The sequence below is a fragment of the Rutidosis leptorrhynchoides genome, chromosome 7 (assembly GCF_046630445.1).
Source record: "Rutidosis leptorrhynchoides isolate AG116_Rl617_1_P2 chromosome 7, CSIRO_AGI_Rlap_v1, whole genome shotgun sequence".
NCBI classification, from domain to species: domain Eukaryota; kingdom Viridiplantae; phylum Streptophyta; class Magnoliopsida; order Asterales; family Asteraceae; genus Rutidosis; species Rutidosis leptorrhynchoides.
Genome location: NC_092339.1, coordinates 104,890,624 through 104,905,477, shown reverse-complemented (window position 1 = coordinate 104,905,477; position 14,854 = coordinate 104,890,624).

Sequence of the window (14,854 nt, the reverse complement as noted above, 5' to 3'; positions counted from 1 at the left end):
TTCGTGAATCCGATGCCAACCCTACACTTGTTCAATGTCATCATATGTATTTTTACTACAAAATACAGTATTGTGAGTTCATTTGATTCCATTTTACTCTTTACATTTTTGGGACTGAGAATACATGCGCTACTTTTACAACTGCTTTATTAAATGCTTTTGAAATACATTTTGAACTGCGAATACATGAAATGCTTTTATAAATGTTTGACGAGATAGACACAAGCAAAACATTCCTCGAATGAATTATGTGGACGTGATAATTGCCACCATTGAATTATGTGGACGTGATAATTGCCACAATTGATATGAATATTTTTTCCCCTGATTATTATTGCTTGGTAACCTAAGAATTAGGGAACATCACTAATTTTGAGAATTAGTGCACGCCTAATTGACGCAAATCCTAAAGGTAGCTACCGGGTTTAACACCCCCACCCAGAATGTTCACTAGACGGAAAGGCTAGTGGGCGTGGTGTTTAGTACTTCGAAATTTATATGATTATTATACAGACGAGATGTTCTGTTTTGGGGATATTATTATGCGCATTATATGTTAAGGTCAGTTACCAAGCCAAGCTATGAAAGCAATGAAAAGTGAATGCTATGTATCGAGAGAATGATTTTATACACAGGTTATGTGTATGTTATTTTTGTGCACAAGATATGTGTACGGTTACTAAGATTTATGAAAAATGGTTTCGTACACGAGAAAGGTGTATTGTATTTAAAAGATATCGCATGTACATTACAGGTGGGTATAGGATTCGGGCCCATTTGTACCATGCAGCATTTAAATCTTATGGTCTATCAAAATGATGAAATTTATTGTTTTATGATAAACCTATGAACTCACCAACCTTTTGGTTGACACTTGAAAGCATGTTTATTCTCAGGTATGAAAGAAATCTTCCGCTGTGCATTTGCTCAATTTAAATATATTACGTGGTGTCATTCATGGCATATAGAAGTCAGTACCTCGCAATGGAACCAAATGTTAGAGATTTCGTCCAGGTGGATTAGGACGGGTCTCTACATTCGAAGCTTAGGTGAATATCCATGTCGGAATAGCTGTCGGAATAACTATCGAAATAGCTATCGGAATCCGAGGGACTCGATCTGGTTGAGGGATTCATCTTGTACGATCAGATGAAGGATTTTTGATAAGAAATAGATTATAGGATGTAGATTAGTACCCTGCAATACATAATTTACATATGCATATATAATACTAAAATGCCATAAGTTACGGAGGAATCTACGGAAGCTGTCAGGCAAAGGTAACAATGACAGATACCCTAAGATATAAATTTATCTATACACTGTCAATGCAATAGAGGCAGTAAGATGTGTCTAGACTTTAAGGATGATACGTAAGTACTTTTCGACACGAAATGATAAGCAAAACTTTTGACATGCAGACACGGTCGAAGTCCAGACCCACTAATGCATCTAAACAACTATCAGTTAGACACACTAATGTAAGACCTGGTTCGCTAAGACCACCGCTCTGATACCACATGAAGCGATCCGTCCTAATCCATCTAGACGAATACATTACATTTGGATACATCGCGAGGTACTTGACCTCTAAATGATACATTTTACAAACATTGCATTCGTTTTTAAAAGATAAACTTTCATTTCATCGAAAGTTAACAGGCATGCATACCATTTCATATTATATCAACTATCAATGACTTAATAATAATCTTTTTGAACTCAACGACTCGAATGCAACGTCTTTTGAAATATGCCATGAATGACTCCAAGTAATGTCTTTAAAATGAGCAAATGCATAGTGGAAGATTTTTTTAATACCTGAGAATAAACATGCTTTAAAATATCAACCAAAAGATTGGTGAGTTCATTAGTTTATCATAAACAATAATTTCCAATTATATAATAGACCACAAGATACTCATATTTAGAAAACAATCTGTGCAGGTATACTCCTGCTATAAAATCATTCATATGAAGAACATCGGAACCTTTCTAAACAAACTTTACAACGTTAACTAATGCGTGGTGCAATGCAAAATTATCTCACCGAGGGTAGCTAAAACGGTAGCTAGTGTGTAGTACAATGCAAAATCATCTCACCCTTACTAACTACTAAATCAAACCCTTTCGGTAGCTAGTGCATAGTGCAATGCAAAATCATCTCACCGATGGTCGATAATACAATCTTTATAGAAATCGAACAATAATTTTACAACGGTAGCTAATGCGTAGTGCAATGCAAAATCATCTCACTGAGGGTAGCTAAAAGGTAGCTAGTACGTAGTGCAATGCAAAATCATCTCACCGTTAATAACTACTAAATCGAACCATTTCGGTAGCTAGTGCGTAGTGCAATGCAAAATCATCTCACCGATGGTCGATAATACAATCATATAGAAATCGAACCTCTGAATCCAAATAATTCTATCATAGAATGTAGTTTTTAGTACTTGCGTCTATTTCGTTAAACATTTATAAAAGCAGTTCATGTATTCTCAGTTTAAAAATATATCTCAAAAGCATTTAATAAAACAGTTATCAAAACAGCGCATGTATTCTCAGTCCCAAAAATATATATTGCAAAAACATTTAAAAAGGGAGTAATGAAACTCACGCATATAAATATTGTAAAACAGTTAATAAAGCATTTGCATGTATTCTCAGCCCAAAAACGTAAAGAGTAAAAGGGAGCAAATGAAACTCACTATACTGTATTTTGTAGTAAAAATACATATGACGACATTGAACAAGTGTAGGATTGACCTCGAATTTTCGAACCTATATCATTTGTATATATATATTAAAACAAATAATCGTAAACAAACAAGTGTATACATATTATTTTATATATTAAGATTAATATTCTTATATATATAATTTTATTAATACTTACTTTACATTATGATACTTATTTGATATTTAATTGATGTTATTGATTAAAATGAAATTTTATGTAGTATTATTATACTTTATATATATATATATATATATATATATATATATATATATATATATATATATATATAGCTTTTGTTGTGTAAAATTATCAATTGTAGTAATACTAGTTTAAGGATAATAATAATACTGATAATAGTAATTTCAATATAAATGATAATTTTTCTAATAATGATAAAGTAAAAATAATAGTTTTAGCAAAAATAGTATTTTTAATAGTGATGGTAAGTTTAATTATCGTTTTAATAGAAATTTTAATGATCATATAATTAATAATACTAAAATTAATGTTTAAAGGGTACTCCTAATATACTAATATTAATGATAATGATACTTAATGATATTAGTACAGTAATAACTATACATATGATAATAATGCTAATCTTAATGATAATAATAACAAATTGCATAATAATACTATTAATACATAATGAACATACTTAGTACTAATTATAATGATAATAATATTATTTGTGTTAATGATAGTAATAATAATAATAATAATAACACTATAACACTAATTAATAATAATAACAATAATAACAATAATAATAATAATAATCATAATAATAACAATAATAATTATATTTATAATAATAATAATAATAATAATAATAGAAATGAAATTAAGAGTGTATACCCCTTTAAAAGCCTTTTCTATAAAACAATTACTCCATACGAGACTCGAACCCGTGACCTCCCGCTACTACACCAACACCCTTAACCGTGGGGCTATTTCCCTTTTTCTGTTTTTTAACCCCATCCGAAATATATAACCCGTATAAATGATCTCTATCTTCTTCTTCCTCAATTTCAAATTTCATTCTCTTAATTCCTAATATCATTATTATTTGATGTAACACACAAAAAAAAAATAATCGCGATGTCATTTAAAAAAAAGAAAAAAAAAAAAGAAATGCATATCAGCTCCCCGTCGCTGTTATGAATAACATAAAAAAAATTGATTTTGCACAAGGTTATGATTTAGATAAAAGTTATAACACAAATTAAGTTTAAAATCATTCATAGAATCTATCTCAATCCTCAATTCCATTTAAATCAGAATAGAAATTTCGAATTCGATTAAAGAACATTCTTTGACTTTTTCAATTTGATACTTTGACTCAAAAATTCGATTTCAATTCAATGAATTGAAGATTGAAACTTTGCAGATAGTTTGAGTACTAGATTCTCAACACTTCTGCATTTTTACATTTTGAAATCTAATATGAAATCTGGCTTTTGATGTTTTGAGTAATAACAGAGGATATCGAGTTTTTTTTTAAATAAAATTAATTTAACTGTTATGATTACTATTTGTTGATAGTAAATTAAATGGGTTCCATAAAATCACAAGTTGTCGATTGTTATATAGAGATTACAGTGTCGACATGAATTTGACAGAATTAATCATATAGAAAGAAAAAGAGAGAAATATATAAAATAAATAAAGAGTGATATGTATAGCTAACTGATTTTAACCCTATTTGTAATTGAATTCAGTACGTAAATAATTTAAGGGACAAGAAAAAAAAATAGAACAGTAAGATAATGATGCAAAATAGAATTTGACTCTATATGTAATTTTATTTATAATTTATGTTAATATTAATAATTAATAAATATAAATATATTAATAATAATAATATTATCCATATTATTAGAAATAATAAAAATACTGATAATTATAGTAATAGAAATAATAATAATAATATTACTAATCAAAACAATACTAATAATAATATTAATAGAAATAATAATAGTAATAATAATATCAATAATACTAATATTAATATTAATACTAATAATGAGAGTATTACTAATAATATTAATATAACAATTATGCTCATCAAATTTCATATTTATAATAGGTATTAAATTAATAATATTAATAATACTGATATTAATTTAAATATTGAAAATAATAATATATCAATTATATTTTTAGTTGTAAGTAAGTTTAGTATTATATTTTATTAGTTATGTCATTTTTTAATAATTTATTATATATCCTATGATAACATTTATTTGATATTGAATATTATATATATTATTAATTGAAATTATATATATACATATAAGTTTATAATAATATCATGTATCTTATTTTACATATTTATTTTCTAATGGTTAAATTATATTTTATAATTTCAAGTTAATATACATATTCTTACATCTATATATAGATGTTTATTTACAAACAATTGTTCGTGAATCGTCGGGAATAGTCAAGGGTTAATTGCATCCATTTAAACAGTTCAAAAATTTTAGGACTCAACATTACAGACTTTGCTTTTCTGTCGATTTCATATTAAGATCAAGTTTAAATTTGGTCAGAAATTTTCGGGTCGTCACACAAATAACGTCAGAACAAGTAATGTCGGAACAATTAATGCTAACGTAGTTTGTTACAAATGTGGAAAACCGGGTCACATTATTAGAAATTGCCCGAATCAGAGGAATACTAATTGGCAAGGACGCGGAAGAGTTTTCAATATTAATGCGGCAGAAGCGCAAGAAGACCCGGAGCTTGTTACGGGTACGTTTCTTATTGACAATAAATCTGCTTATGTTTTATTTGATTCGGGTGCGGATAGAAGCTATATGAGTAGAGATTTTTGTGCTAAATTAAGTTGTCCATTGAAGCCTTTGGATAATAAATTTTTACTCGAATTAGCAAACGGTAAATTAATTTCAGCAGATAATATATGTCGAAATCGAGAAATTAAACTGGTTACCGAAACGTTTAAGAATGATTTGATACCAGTAGAGTTAGGGAGTTTTGATGTGATAATCGGCATGGATTGGTTGAGAGAAGTGAAAGCAGAGATCGTTTGTTACAAAAATGCAATTCGCATTGTACGAGAAAAAGAAAAACCCTTAATGGTGTACGGAGAGAAGAGCAACGCGAAGCTAAATCTTATTAGTAATTTGAAGGCACAAAAACTAATAAGAAAAGGTTGCTATGCCGTTCTTGCACACATGGAAGAAGTCAAACCCGAAGAAAAGAACATCAATGATGTTCCCGTCGTAAAAGAATTTTCCGATGTATTTCCAAAAGAATTACCGGGACTACCTCCACACCGATCCGTTGAATTCCAAATAGATATTGTATTAGGAGCTGCACCAATAGCTCGTGATCCTTACAGACTTGCACCCAGCGAAATGAAGGAACTCCAAAGCCAATTACAAGAACTTTTAGAGCGTGGTTTCATTCGACCAAGCACATCACCATGGGGAGCTCCTGTTTTGTTTGTCGAAAAGAAAGATGGTACATTCAGGTTATGTATCGACTACAGAGAGTTGAACAAACTTACCATCAAGAACTGTTATCCACTATCGAGAATCGACGACTTATTCGATCAACTACAAGGCTCGTCTGTTTATTCGAAGATCGATTTACGTTCCGGGTATCATCAAATGCGAGTGAAGGAGGATGATATTCCGAAGACTGCTTTCAGGACGCGTTACGGTCATTACAAGTTTATGGTTATGCTGTTTGGTTTGACTAATGCACCAGCTGTGTTCATGGACCTTATGAACCGAGTATGTGGATTATATCTTAACAAGTTTGTCATTGTATTCATCGATGACTTAATTATTTACTCAAAGAATGATCAAGAACACAAAGAACATTTAAGAAAAGTGCTAGAATTGTTGAGGAAGGAAAAACTGTACGCTAAGTTTTCAAAGTGTGCATTTTGGTTGGAAGAAGTTCAATTCCTCGGTCACGTAGTGAACAAAGAAGGTATTCAGGTTGATTCGACAAAGATCGAAACTTTTGAAAACTGGGAAACCCCGAAAACTCCGAAGCATATACGTTAATTTTTAGGATTGGCTGGTTACTACAGAAGATTCATCCAAGATTTTTCCAAAATAACAAAACATTTGACTGCATTAACGCATAAAGGGAAGAAATTTGAATGGAAGGATGAGCAGGAGAAAGCGTTTCAATTGTTGAAGAAAAAGCTAACTACGGCACCTATATTTTCATTGCCTGAAGAGAATGATGATTTTGTGATATATTGTGATGCCTCAAAGCAAGGTCTCGATTGTGTATTGATGCAACGAACGAAGGTAATTGTTTATGCGTCTAGACAATTGAAGATTCACGAGCAAAATTATACGACTCACGATTTAGAATTGGGTGCTGTTGTTTTTGCACTAAAGAACTGGAGGCACTACTTATATGGGGTCAAAAGTATTATATATACCGACCACAAAAGTCTCCAACATATATTTGATCAGAAACAACTGAACATGAGGCAGCGTAGGTGGATTGAATTGTTGAATGATTACGATTTTGAGATTCGTTACCACCCGGGGAAGGCAAATGTGGTAGCCGATGCCTTGAGCAGAAAGGACAGGGAACCTACTCAAATAAAGGAGGCGAAACAGGGAGTTTTAAAAGAGGGAAATTTGAAGAATGAAATACCCAAAGGATCGGAGAAACATCTTAATATTCGGGAAGACGGAACCCGGTATAGGGCTGAAAGAATTTGGGTACTAAAGTTTGGAGATGTGAGAGAAATGGTGCTTAAGGAAGCACATAAAACCAGATAATCAATACATCCCGGAGCAGGAAATATGTACAAAGATCTCAAGAAACACTTTTGGTGGCCGGGTATGAAAGCCGATATTGCTAGATATGTAGGAGAATGTTTGACGTGTTCTAAGGTCAGAGCTGAACATCAGAAACCTTCAGGTCTACTTCAACAACCTGAAATTCCGGAATGGAAATGAGAAAACATTACCATGGATTTCATTACTAAATTTCCAAGGACTACAAGTGGTTATGATACTATTTGGGTAATAGTCGATCGTCTCACCAAGTCAGCAAACTTTCTGCCAATGAGAGAAGATGATAAAATGGAAAAGTTGGCACGTCTATTTTGAAGGAAGTCGTTGTGACAACCAGTAAATTTCCAACCAAATTTAAACTTTAATCTTTATATGTTTCCGACACGATAAGCAATATTTGTTAAGTTAAATTTCAAGAATTTTAAACTATGTTCATACATTCATTCAACCTCGACCAAGTTCTAACGATTCACGAACCATTAAACGAATATGATTATATATGTATATGTGTATATATATTATAACTTGAAACGTAAACAAAATATTAGATTAAATACTTTATATGATTGTATCTGTTTCAAAATGTTTATCAATGGAATTAGAAGATAAGATCAAATGATTGAATTATCAGATATATTGAATTATGATTACAAGTCTCTGTTGAAAGGCCCACGTTGATTTGAGAAATCTTTCCATTTTAACAATATTCGGAAAATGGTAAAGTGATTTATAAATAAGAACAAATTGTCAATCATTGAGAACTAGACAAAGGATAGTGGAAGATTGAATCTCATAAAGACTCGATTGATCTATTTAGTTTCAAACGTACAAAAACGTTTTCAGTTTAAAAAGAACTTTATTATTAAAACGTATATAACTTTTATAAATATCTAGAACCACTTTTTACAACTCATTACTTAACTAGTATGATAAAGATAACGATATTTATATTTTATTTTATATATATAACGATTTAAATTAATATTATATATATTTATACGCGTATTATACGTACATAGTTTTATACTTTTACTATACTTAAACTTTACCTTTACTTTAATTTTACTTTACTTTAACTTTAATAATTCACTTTAATAATTCATACTTTAATAATTCACTTTAATAATTCATACTTTAATAATTCACTTTAATAATTCATACTTTAATAATTCACTTTAATAATTAATACTTTAATAATTCACTTTAATAATTCATACTTTAATAATTCAAAAATCTATTATAAATAGAATTCAATAGGTTTCATTATTTCATAGAAACTTGAAAATATTTTTCTCTAAACTCTCTCAATCGATTTACATATATATATTTACTCCGTATTATTTCAAGATATTATTAGTATACATAAAATATTACGACAGAGTGCTGTCCGAGTGATTTCGAAATTGTTTTTCGAGTGGGATAGGATTAAGTAAATTATGGGTTATAGCTATGGAGGTGTTTGAGTATGGTTCATGGGTATGTTCGTGAGGTCAATATAGTGTTTATCATTTCCGTTGCGTCTACGTACCTTTTCTGCAATATTGAATCTCAATATTGATACGTGAGTACTCATAATTTAAATTTTACATACTAATAGTGTATCCCTGACTAGTGCTCGAGTATTTAGGATTATGCATGCTTGTAGTTTTGATATTGCCCTTAGACAGGTTAGGTTGAATGTTGAATTAGTTACACTTGCGGTTGAGATAAGGTATAAGATATGCATGTCCTTGGAAAGCTAGCGAAAAATTAAGAACTTTTCCTTTAGATATCGAATGGTTTCGATGAACGGATTAGAAGTTATAATCAATTGAATTTTCGATATTTTTATTAAAAATGATTATTATTATTATCGTCGTTTTTATCGTCGTTCTAGTTTTATCTTATTATTATCATTATTATTATCTTTATCAATAAAAGGGATTTATCATTAAAAATTGTTATTTTTTTTATTATTACTATCGTTATTATCGTTAAAGTTATAATTAGTATTATTATTATTATTATCCGATTATTATTATTATTATTATTATTATTATTATTATTATTATTATTATTATTATTATTATTGGTATTATTATTATTATTATTATTATTATCATTATTAATATATATATCATTATTTAAAAATGGTTATTGTTATTGTTATTATTATTATTACTATATTATCATTAAGATAATTATTAGTATTATCGTTAATAATGTTATAGTAACTATCATTATTAATATTAGTGTAATTAAAACAAATATTTGTAACACCTAATTATTTTGATTACTATTATTATCATTATTATGAACACGATATAAAAGACGATTAAAAGCTATTAAACGAAACGATTAGGAAATAATGGGTAAGAGTATCATGATGAAATTAAAATATTATAAGATATTGATTTAGATAAAATTATCGTTCTTATTATTTTTATCATTACTATTATTATTAAAAGTATCGTTAGTATTAAAACTATCATTTTAACAAAAATTATCATTTTAATAGAAATGTCATTGTTACTATAAAATATCATTATTATTATTATTTTAAATAGAATTATTATTTTAAAGATAATATTAAAAATTATCATAAATATTAAAGTTATCATAATTAGAATTATCGTTTTATCTAATGTCATCTTAGTAATTATAAATATTGATATTTTTATAATAATAATTATTATTACAAAATAATACAACTTTTACTTACTATCATTATAGATATTATTTTATCAAATAAATATGTGATACAAACATATTTTACTACGTGTAATAACTTACTTTAATAATACCTATCATATTATCTTTATGATATTAAATGAACCCTATAAATTTTATTACTTAATATATATAAAAGTATATTTTATTATATAAATTTAATATAAAATTTTATTTATTAATAAATAAATAATATTATTTACTATAATAAATCTTTTAAAAATATTTAAAAATATAAAACAACGATATTTAAACTATATATTAATCATGTATAGATTTTTGGAAATTATTTTGAGTCAAATTTACTTTTGTTGACTTTTGCATATTAGTCTCGAGCATTAGGATTGTGGTACACTATGACTTGACCTAATTTGTTAGACAAATATTGACCAACACATAAATATATATAATTAATTTAGGTTCGTGAATTCGAGGCCAACCTTGCACTTGTTCAATGACGTTATATGTATTTTTACTACGAAATACAGTATGGTGAGTTTCATTTGCCTTTTTACCCTTTATATTTTTGGGACTGAGAATACATGCGCTTTTATAAATTTTTGACGAAATAGACACAAGTAATTGAAACTACATTCTATGGTTGAATTATCGAAATCGAATATGCCCCTTTTTATTAAAGTCTGGAAATCTAAGAATTAGGGAACATACACCCTAATTGACGCGAATCCTAAAGATAGATCTATTGGGCCTAACAAACCCCATCCAAAGTACTGGATGCTTTAGTACTTCGAAATTTATATCATGTCCGAAGGAGGATCCCGGAATGATAGGGGATATTCTTATATGTATCTAGTTAATGTCGGTTACTAGGTGTTCACCATATGAATGATTATTTTTGTCTCTATGCATGGGACGTATATTTATGAGAACTGGAAATGAAATTCTTGTGGTCTATTAAAATGATGGAAATAAATGATTATGATAAACTAATGAACTCACCAACCTTTTGGTTGACACTTTAAAGCATGTTTATTCTCAGGTGTTAAAGAAATCTTCCGCTGTGCATTTGCTCATTTTAAAGATATTACTTGGAGTCTTTCATAGCATATTTCGAAGAACGTTGCATTCGAGTCATTGAGTTCATCAAAGATTATTATTAAATCAATTTATAGTTGGATAGTGGATATTATGAAATGGTATGCATGCCTGTCAATTTTCGATGTAAAGAAAGATTGTCTTTTAAAAAAGAATGCAATGTTTGTAAAATGTATCATATAGAGGTCAAATACCTCGCAATGTAATCAACTATTGTGAATCGTTTATAATGTATATGAACGGGTCCTTTCAGTTGGTATCAGAGCGGTGGTCTTCGCGAACCAGGTCTGCATTAGTGTGTCTAACTGATAAGTCGATAGGATGCATTAGTGAGTCTGGACTTCGACCGTGTCTGCATGTCAAAAGTTTTGCTTATCATTTTGTGTCGAAAATTAACTACTTATCATCCTCAGGAAATTACCTGCTTATCATTTTTAGTCTAAGACACGTCTTGCTGCATTGATTGCATGAATAGTGTATAGACCAAAATTCATATCTTAGCATATCGGCTAAATCATATCTTATCGTATCTGTTACTTTAAACTTTGCCTGACATATCCCGCAAAGTCCTCCGTAATCTACGAAATTTTTTGATCTATATATATATATATATTCTATGTAATTAGAATACCATCCGTTAGCCACAATCATTTCATATCAAAAAAAAAAAAAATCCTTTATCCAATCGTACGAAATTGAATTCGTCATCAGTTCAAGTCACTCAGATTCCGAAATGGAATCCCATTCAAGCTCCGAAAGCAGTGTGACCGGAATAGATCAACCAATCAGTCATCACCTATTCTGGATGAATTGGGGATGGGTTCGTAGCCTCCTCAATCATTGGAGACAAGAAGAAGGTGATCCCTTCCATCCACCACATTGCCCTCTTGACGAAGAACCTGAAGCACTTACCGGCGAACCTGTCCGAAATACCATGTTCTCGCTCATTTCCAGAGTATCTCGTCACGATTATATATTACATCAAATTTTAGATTTTATTTATCCGCTCGTCCGAATCGACAATCACCCCGGTGTAATAGAAGAAGTCAACGAGCTTCGCGCTCAGGTAGTGGCTTTGGAGAATATGGTGCAGAGATTACAAACACCAGCAGCAGCATCAGCAGCATAACCAGTACCACCATCATCAACGCTAACAGTACCATTACCACCTCCAACCACAACCGCGTCGTAAACCTCAACTTCACAATCTGTCCCACGAGCATCAACGTCATACGCACCATAGATACCAAGGAGTACCAACAACAATAACTGACGAAGTATTAATTCATAACTTCATGGGAGAAACATTCTGCGGCGATTATGTAATCTCTAAAGTCTTAGAGATTATCTAATCTAGCCCTAACCATAAATCAGTTAAGCGAACCAAAAATGATAGAAGGAAGAGTAGAAACCCTGACAAAAATTGTGTGTGATTAACAAGCTAAACTTGCTTTACCAATAGCATCAGCAGTACCGTCAGAGTTACCAGCATCGTCAGTACAGTCAACATCCGAATCAACAACACCGATAACATCACAAACTCCGTCAGTTCAAGAATCACTGTGGACATCATTACGAATCAATAACGTGTATATTGTATCAACGAGTTATGAAGAATTAACTCATTCCCTCTCAAGAAATTATATGTATATTATATATATATATATATATATATATATATATATATATATATATATATATATATATATATATATATATATATATATATATTTATATATATTTTGAAATAAATCTTTCCGTGCTAAACTATTGTGTGTGAATCTTAACTACTCGGTTAATTCATATTACAAATATGCAATAATGTACGTCCTTCGGCCGCAACTTAACCAGCGTTAACTACAATCTCTGTCACAATTCAACAAATTCCAATTCATAATAAATCAAGTATATATTTGATTTTACACTTTCATCATCGATGTACCCGAAACTTTTCAGATAACATCATTCGTACTTTGCGAAATTCACAAGAATTCCACGAACCGAACATCATACATCAACAAATAACGAAGTATTGATTCATAATTTCAATGTCATTAAAGAAATACTGCGTAAAAGTTATGTACTTTTTAAAGCCTTTAGGGATTATTAAATTCTAGTTTCAACCGTAAATCAAATGAGTTTAATTTAACATTAACTCATTAAATCTATGTTACATCTGAAGAAAATATACATATATATATTTTCATAAAGACTGTAATAAAATTCTTTTGTACAAAATATTAATTGTGAATTTTTTTTTAACGGGTAGGTAATACCCGAGAGATATATAAATTCACAAATAATATATTACATTCTTCGAATCTGATTCAGCAAATTATCCATTATACTCTCTACTTTCACAACAATATACATTCTTTTATAGAAATCAAAACAATCATACTCATTTAAAATTTAATTACATATTCTGATTTTGAAATCTCAAAATTCAACTCGAGATATGACCAAAATCATCACTCTTAGATCCTTACATCTTTCACAAGCTATATTTTGACTTCAAAACTGTGTTAGAACATCAAATGTATGTTAACGATTACAATCTGTGTTCAAACCCTTCGAAAATTTCTAAAGACACTTCGAATGATGAGCAATCGAGATGATGATCCAACCACATGTTACCCACAGTTATGTACCCGAAAAACTCTTGAAACTAAAGTAAAAGTTTAAACAACGTATCCGCGTCAGATTCTTTGGCATTTTTTAGCAAAAATAACTTTACGACTCCTATTCAAAGTAGCCAGTTTTGTCACAGCTCCAGCAAGTCAACTTCGACTTTTCAGTCAGACTAACCTTATTATAACCTTGAGATATACACCATCGTTACCAGGGAACCTTTTACATTCTACCACATTATTAGCAGATGTACCAACAACTTCATTACCCTTTGACTTTAGCCTCTCCAAAAAGTCATTATAATTATTTACTGAAACCCCATCATTTAGTCATTCGCATCTTGTAATGAGAATTGCCATACGAATCATTGGAAATTAGCAATCAGTATTTTGAAATCTCGCAGCATGTCTACGCCAACAGTTATACATGTATATATAACGTCTATCTTCTGGACTTAATTTAAATGTGAAGTTTCTGAAAAACACTCTGAACTAAGAATTGGTTCTCCGAAAATGAAAAAAATGCTGATGAAGCAGCAAAAACTAAAAACAACTTTAAACGGTAAAAGCTAAATGATAATGATGAAGTGTGCTGGCAAAGCGCAGAAAAAGAGAAGTTTTGGAACTGGAAAACGGATTGAGCAAAGTAGGAAGGAGGCTTTGGACAAATTACAAAGACTGAACCTGACTTCAAAGGATCCAAATGATTCAGTACCTGCTAAAGTCATTAACGAATACCTTGCTCCTGACTCTAAACCCCTGCGGACAATATTCTTCATCATCCTCTGATATTAGAAATTCTAAAATATCATCATATCTTTCATTATAAATATCCTCCATATTTCTGAAGATATTTTTTTAATTTTTCTTATTTGAAATCATTTACCTCTTCGCACTATCTTTATTACATCATAAAAGAA